This window comes from Micropterus salmoides, unplaced genomic scaffold, assembly GCF_014851395.1.
Source record: "Micropterus salmoides isolate LMB-PRFRI ecotype aquatic unplaced genomic scaffold, ASM1485139v1 Ms_hic_scaffold_2, whole genome shotgun sequence".
Classification (NCBI taxonomy): Eukaryota; Metazoa; Chordata; class Actinopteri; order Centrarchiformes; family Centrarchidae; genus Micropterus; species Micropterus salmoides.
In genome coordinates this window covers 29,997,884-30,005,184 of record NW_024041150.1, presented here as the reverse complement: position 1 = coordinate 30,005,184, position 7,301 = coordinate 29,997,884, and the positions used below count along the sequence as shown (strand labels likewise).

Sequence of the window (7,301 nt, the reverse complement as noted above, 5' to 3'; positions counted from 1 at the left end):
GCACTTAGAAGTTAGAGAAGCCACAGTCCTGTTGGTTGGCATGAGCTCAACTTAAACTGTCAGTTCCTCTTTATACAATTTCAGATCTGCTGCTGTGATAGCAAAATTTAGACAGAGTTGAGACCACAGCTAATACATTCACACGCTAAGGTTGGAAGAACGTTGAGTTTGCTTTGTGCAGTTTTTGAGGGAATCAAATTTCACCTATTTTCATCTGGTCACCCTGAATGTACTGTTGTTACATTCAGGATGAGAAAAAAGGGAGTTATCCAACCCGTCACAGCACAGATCTGTGAAAATGAAAAGTCAAATTGTTCATCATCTCATCTGTGTCATGATGTCAGAATTCCTCTGCAGTGTTGGATAGAAAATATGACTAAGGCAGCATTTAACTGACATTGTCCTACCCTAGGCTGTTTTGTAATGACAGCAGAGCAGGACACCAAACATTACAATTTCAACAAGCAGGCCGGTAAAAACTGTTACAAGAGATTAAGGCCCTGACGCTGCAGGAAGAAACATATAGAGAGCTGAATTTATGATGTCAGGTCTGAACGAACTGCAATTTCTAATTCAACATTTCCTTCATAGGTTTCTCTGAGAAATTAAGCTAGTTCCTTGGGTTTACTGTCCATATTCTCAGACAAATCACTGCAGCAGCTGCTATTAGAAATGGAAACACAATGATAACAGTGGGACCTGCCCAGGGACTACAGATGGAAATGAGCTGGTAGCTAAACCTGCTACAAAGCTGCTGCCTCTCTTTTGAGATATAAATAAATGCAATAAACAAAAACAAAATTCCCATAAAAAATAAGTAACTTGGTTCTAACATTTTTTTCCAATTTGGAGTCTCTGCTGTCCAAAACTGTTTACAACATTCAGTCCTCTCTGTCTTCTGTTTGAGTCTGAGCTCTTTTGTCAAGCCATGACATTTAGTTAGGATGGTCGATGGCCATATAATGCATCCAAGAAGGACTTGGGTTTGTGTCCCATCACAGTGTGGGGACTGGGATACTGGACTCAGAAGCAGACTCAGGTCAATTCCAGGGATAAAAAACAGTTTATTGGAAGGAGTTGGCTATTGAGACGGAGGAGGGAGCGTCGGAGCAGTGCAGAGGGCAGACCAGGGAGAGGAGGCTTACTCGTGAGTATCCAGGTAGGCAGTGACCCTGAGCACAGGGAGGACAAGGTAATCTAGATTCTCACAGAGAAAATACACCTGAAATGTCACTATAAACAATAGTTGGCCACAACCCAAATTTAGCTGACGTGTGTTGCTGAACTCTCCAGACTCAGACCATTACAGTGTAATACCTTCCTGTAATCTATGAATGTTGCATGTGGTTCCAGTCATTGACCCCCATTTCAGAACAGTCTAACAAGGAGTCCTTAAACAGCATCATTCTCCACTCAGCTCAGTGAGACACAGTCAGAGGTGATGCGCTGCACTCTATCAGGACTCACTGTGAGAGAAGCTGATGAATGAAAATCTGAGAAAAACATGTAATGAGTCAAACCAAATACAGAGATATTTTGAGTTCTATGTTTCACTGTTGCGGTGATTGCAGTGAGCGGAGGGTCGGCAGGAGAGAAGGGTTTGCTAGATGTGTGTTATGGAGAAGATTACCAAGACTTTTTCAACTTGCTTCACATTGCGATCACTCTCAACAATCTTTGGCATCAGAAACTGGAGAAAACACAAGCAGTGCGTGCTGACCAAGATCAGTTCTTGGGCTCCCCGCATGATATCTCTGTAGTTGTTTTGTGAGAGGGCCACATTCAGTCCTGGGCAAAAGACACAAAGGCAATGTTCAAGCTTCCAAAATGTCTTATTTAGTATATAATGTAATGTTTTAGTATGTTTCAGTAACTTACAGTTATTGTTTCAGAAACAGGAACTTTTCAGTAACTTAGTTAAAGTTTTATTAAATTACACTGTACAAAAATAACATTCCTGTTAACTTTAGCTCAAGTTACAGTACAGTCTTTGATGCAACACTTCTTTGTAAGGCTTAATGAACAGTAGAAGCTCTAGTGTACGAGACATTCTCAAGATCCCAGTTTGTATTTTGTATCCCACTATAACTTTTGCTAGATGTCTACATATGTTATTAGTCATGATGTGAAATATACCTACAACAAAATACTTGATCATCTGTGCATTATAAAGGTGGGATACATTTTATGGCAGGTTGAAAATACAGTCTGAAATGATCTCTATCCCACTATAACTTTTGCTAGGAAAATAGAAACGTCTCCATATTCACTCCTGTTATTAGTCCTGTTTTGAAGTACAAACAAAATTAAATACTTGAGAACAGGCCATCATCTGTGCATTATGGACGGGGATACATATTTCGTCAGACTGCTTGGCCAGCCTGGTAGCACCAGTAAGCTACTGTTATTGCTTTTTTGTGTATGAAAAGTTCTTTGCAATGCATTATTAAATTGTTATGATATTAACTTAACCTTGAAGGAGGGAGACTGAGAACAATTTCCTGCAATATCCAAAGGCCATGCAATGGAAACATTGATTACAAGGACAAAATGTTGTCTACAATGTGGCATTCAGTTAAATGTACATTTCAAGTCAAGTAGATGTAACCTTGAGGCGAGCAATGTGTTTAACTGATTACAGTGATGTTGATTTTACAGTATCGATGGCGTAGATATTTGTAGGAGCAGCTTATTGAAAAGGTGACAGTCTGTCTAGATCCAGCTTCCAAACAGTAACATGGATGAGTGATCTACTCTGCTGGTCAGTTATAACATCATCAAACTACCGCAAAATAATTGTTTGCTTTACGAGGGAAACTAAATGCTCGTTTTGTTTAGACATTCTCAATTCAGTCCAATTAACAATACGAAGTTCAATAACATGTTACGTTAACGTTAAAACCATTCTTATAATCCGTTTGCTAGCTTGCAAAATCCTTGTTGATAAAAAAATACTAAAACGACAGATATTTAAAACAATCCATATTTTTCATTTACTTTCGTGAAGTCGAAAGTCTGCCTTCATCGTTGAATGATGATGCACAGTCCTGTTAATGTGTGACATGCAGTGCTTAAATTCTTCACATTTGAAACTTTTGAATTGTGAGTCTCTCTCTCTCTCTCCCTTCAAGTCGCTTCTTTCTGTGGATCACTACAATTGTTTCTCTGAAATTGCTCATCCCAACACCTCCAATCTCACCTCACTGATTGGAGTCCAGGTTGGCTGACTCCTGACACCAATCAGCTTTTGGAGAAGTCATTGATCCAGGGGTGCACATTGTTTTTTCACCCTGCACTGTGAATGTTTACCCAGTGTGTTCAATAAAAACATGAAAACATGTAATTGTTTGTGTGGTATTAGCTTAAGTGGTCTGTGGTTGTCTATTGCTGTGATCAGATCACATATTATCACCAATTTATGCAGAAATCCAAGTAAATAAAGTATATAGTAACAACATCATTGAAGCAGCAGGTTTGTCCCAAATCCACACTACATATCAATTCTCAGCAAGTTTTGAGCAGTGTGTTTACACTTGAAAAGTGGGCATATAAAGTATACTCAAAACAGTCTGCATGCATACTAAAAAAACCTTTTAGTGTGCTGTTGAAGGAAAATGCAGTGCACAAAGGAAATGGAGGAGCTGCTCTCTGCTGGAAGTCAACCAAATGGTGGATAGTGGTGAAACAGCTCCAGAATCACAGAGTTGCCTCAAAGGGCTTTGCAATCTGTACAACATACAAAAGGAATTAAACCTCAGAAACCAAACAAAAAATAAATAATGCTTGCTGTGTCATTGGCATTGTCATTTAAAAGTTACAGTTTGATCAACATCTGACAGAAGCATTGCATAATTTCCTATTTAAAAAGAAGTTAAGTGGGTTGATTTCCTGTATACTAACTTTAAACACAGTATACTATAAAGATCAGTACACAGGACATACTGTACCATTAAATTCAGCATTTAATTTAGTTGCAAAAGTGCTGCCAAAGTAATAACCTCAATAAAAGAAAGCAAACATTCTTTGAAATATTTTATACTTAGTATTTTCACATTTCTGGTTTTGTTGTTTTCCCAAGCTGTGTAGCTATGAGCCGCAAAACTGTGCTGAGAAAATCACATAAAAATGACAAAAAAGCAATTAAGGGCACAACTGTTGGCTGTTGAAAAAAGGTTTATTGCTGCATAAAATGAGACTAAGCTTTCAAAATAACATCCAGGTACAAACAAAGTACATACATTATCAATCCATGTTTAAAAGACAAAATAAAAGTTCATTTTACATGAAAAAGTAATACTCTTCTTGTTATGGACCTGGAAGAAAATCAGAGAAAGCAGAGATAAAAGGTTATTTAAGATGTAGTTGAATAATAACAAACAGTTTCAACTGTTATTGCAGGATATGGAGAGATGATTAGTTTGAAATGTTTACCAATAAAAGATTTACAGATTTAAGATTTTCCTCAATTGCTTAAACACATTTCTTGAAATTATGCCTTTTTTTCTCGAAACTCTAAACACAAATCCACAACTTCTCACCCAATTCCCCAAACATCCTACTTTCAGGTCAAAATGAAGCTTTCCACTCAAAACCACTCAATCTTGCTGAAAAACCAAACTTTGTCGCCTCAGACATGAGACACAAGCCCTCAAAAACACACACACACACAGTCTTACACACTAGTGGGATGAATTCAAAACAATACTACAAAAACTGGTTATTAGTAATGTTGCGTGTGGTTCTCCCCCTCAAAAATCTTTTTCACATGATGAACAAAATAAATAACAAATGTATAATTTTGCACATTTCCACACATTTTTTATTCCTTAGTGTGCTGTACAGTACAACACACCACAACAAATTATTCTGTCCCAGCATCCTGTCTTTGGTCTGGGACAGACCAGAGATTCTCGTTCTCCACCTCCTCCCCCTCTCTACTCTTCCTCCCTACTCCTGCTCCGCCTCCTCCTACTGCTCATCTTCCTCCTATCCCATCTTCTCCTCCTCCACTCTTCCTCTTCCTTCACCTCTTCCTCCTATCCACACTGATCTTCCTCCTCCTCCTCATCTTCCTCCTTCTCCTCTCTGGTGTCCTCTTCTCTGAATCCATTGTTTCAAAACTGAATGAACTGACTCCGGCCCTTTTATCTCTCTATTGAAGTTTCTGATTGGTGTGTTATCAATGTTGCCTGTTTGTGTTTCCACCTGGGTAGCTGTGTTCTAATTGAGCTCAACCTGTGCTGATTGAGTGAACAATATTGAAATGAACCTTTGGGCCACCACTGCCGCCTAAATTTGTGTGTAGTTTAGAGAAATGGGTGTACTTTTTGAAAAAGCCTGGTTATAGTATTTAAGCAATGGAGCAAAATTGTAACTGAAAAATGTGCAGCATATGTTGACAATATATTAATTCCTGTGCAATTTCAAAAGAACCAGTGTGTTCATACACAAGTACTTATTTACAAAGTTAACAAAGCAAAACTCACAAGATGAAACTAACTAAAATGCACTAAACTAAGACAAAGAGATCTGTGTCCCTAATAAGGTAAGGACAGTTTGTGTGCGTGTGGGTGCGTGTGAGCACATGTGGTCAAACAAAGGACAAAAGTTGTAGTTCCTTCCTGCATAGACCTATGTGTGGTTGTTTTAATGCTGCAGTTAAGCTATTAGCCGCATTTCCACAAAAAGTGTAGTGTAGTTCACTGGATCTCCTCTTCCAGCTCTGCACTTATATCCTGCTGTGTGTGTCTGTGTGTTTGCGACGTTGCTGAAATATGGTATATGAAAGCTAACACTACAGCACTTCATAGTCATATTCTAATTTGTGTTGATACAAACTGACTAAAATAATGCACAGGTTGTCAATAAATTAAGATGATGTGATTAAGAGAGATGCAGAAAAACAGACAACAAGGGAAACTGTGCAATCACCTTCAGCATGTCCAGAGTGGAGGAGCGTATTCAGCACTAAAAGAAAAGAGAGTTCATCAGACATTATCACACTGACAGAAACTGTCAAAATGAGAATAAACAAAGGCATTTAAAAAGTTTCACAAATGGCAACTGTGGTTGGATAATGTCTAATATCAAAAAACATTATTGTATCTCAATCAACATTTTCACAACACTTCCACTTCCACAGACACACAGTCTTCCACTTTAAAGTCAGTCACCAGCCAAGAAAAAGACAAGAACATATATAAAATCCATAAAGATAGTAGGCCAATTTACGGGTGATCAATAAAGATATATATCATCTATCAAACGGGTAGCTCAAATCAAGTAATCTGATTGGTTCATATAGTGGTATAATGAGCCTATACCACAACTATGACGTTGAATTCCTTTACACAGATCCGTATCACTTCGCGATGAAGTAACATTAGAAAGTAACACCAGGCACAGTATCAGTACCACACACCTATCAACCACAGTATCACCTGGCAACAATGTTACCAAGAATAAGCAAGCAGGGACACAGCAAAGATACACAAACCACTGCCTCCACAGTACCACAATTCAAAAACTGTCAGGTGCAGGTCTGGAAACGAGAGAGATTATGGCTGTAGAGCTATTGGCAACTGAAACTTGGGGAGAAAGTGGAGTAATATCCTCACTGCAACACCAACATCTCCACCTCACAAAAAATGTAAGCCAAGTTCAAATTAGCAAAGTCAAACTACCGATTGATTGAGGGCTAGGCAGTGTTTTAGTGGCTGCACAACAACTTGCAAATAAATATAAATAAATAGTTCTGATAATTCTAGCCTTTGATGTATGTGGCTTAACAACTGTCATGCACTATGTAGCCTACCGGCAGCCTGGCAGGACTACTTTTTGTATTCATAAAGAAATAAAATAAAGCAACGCTTATTATGTCACAGTTAAGGGGCGTTGTTTGCTGGCAACCCCCTTAACTGTGATATAATAAGAGTAAACGATGGCCTGCCGTGAGCGATTGTTTAAATATAAATACAGTATTAAATCATCATTGCTGATGAAACAATAGTGTCACAACTTTCCCATGACACATTAACCCGAAACACAGAAAACCTGCAGTTTCTGGAAAAACTGTGATGGTGTGAATGCAACATGAGGTGTTTTTAGTAAGAATAGAGGAAGTCAATGATGTACTCACAGAATAACCCCAGCACACCAAACAAAGTGGTTTCCCTCTTCACATCCAATACTGACACTCTGTCGCTCTGCACCTGGCAAATATTACCACTTTAAAGCTTGAAAGCATACAGTATGAGGAAGACTAAGAGGAAGCTGTGCCAGTAAAAAACTTACACCTCTAT

At 38.5% G+C, this 7,301-nt stretch overlaps 1 long non-coding RNA gene across 1 annotated transcript; it reads right to left on the bottom strand.

Annotated features, from left to right (window-relative positions):
* Positions 1-4,155: 4,155 nt before the first annotated feature.
* LOC119911500 lies at positions 4,156-7,301 on the bottom strand. The gene is made up of 3 exons (XR_005445879.1): positions 7,139-7,301; positions 5,932-5,967; positions 4,156-4,313 (listed from the first exon to the last, which is right to left on the bottom strand). It is a non-coding gene; the product is annotated as an uncharacterized LOC119911500 (long non-coding RNA).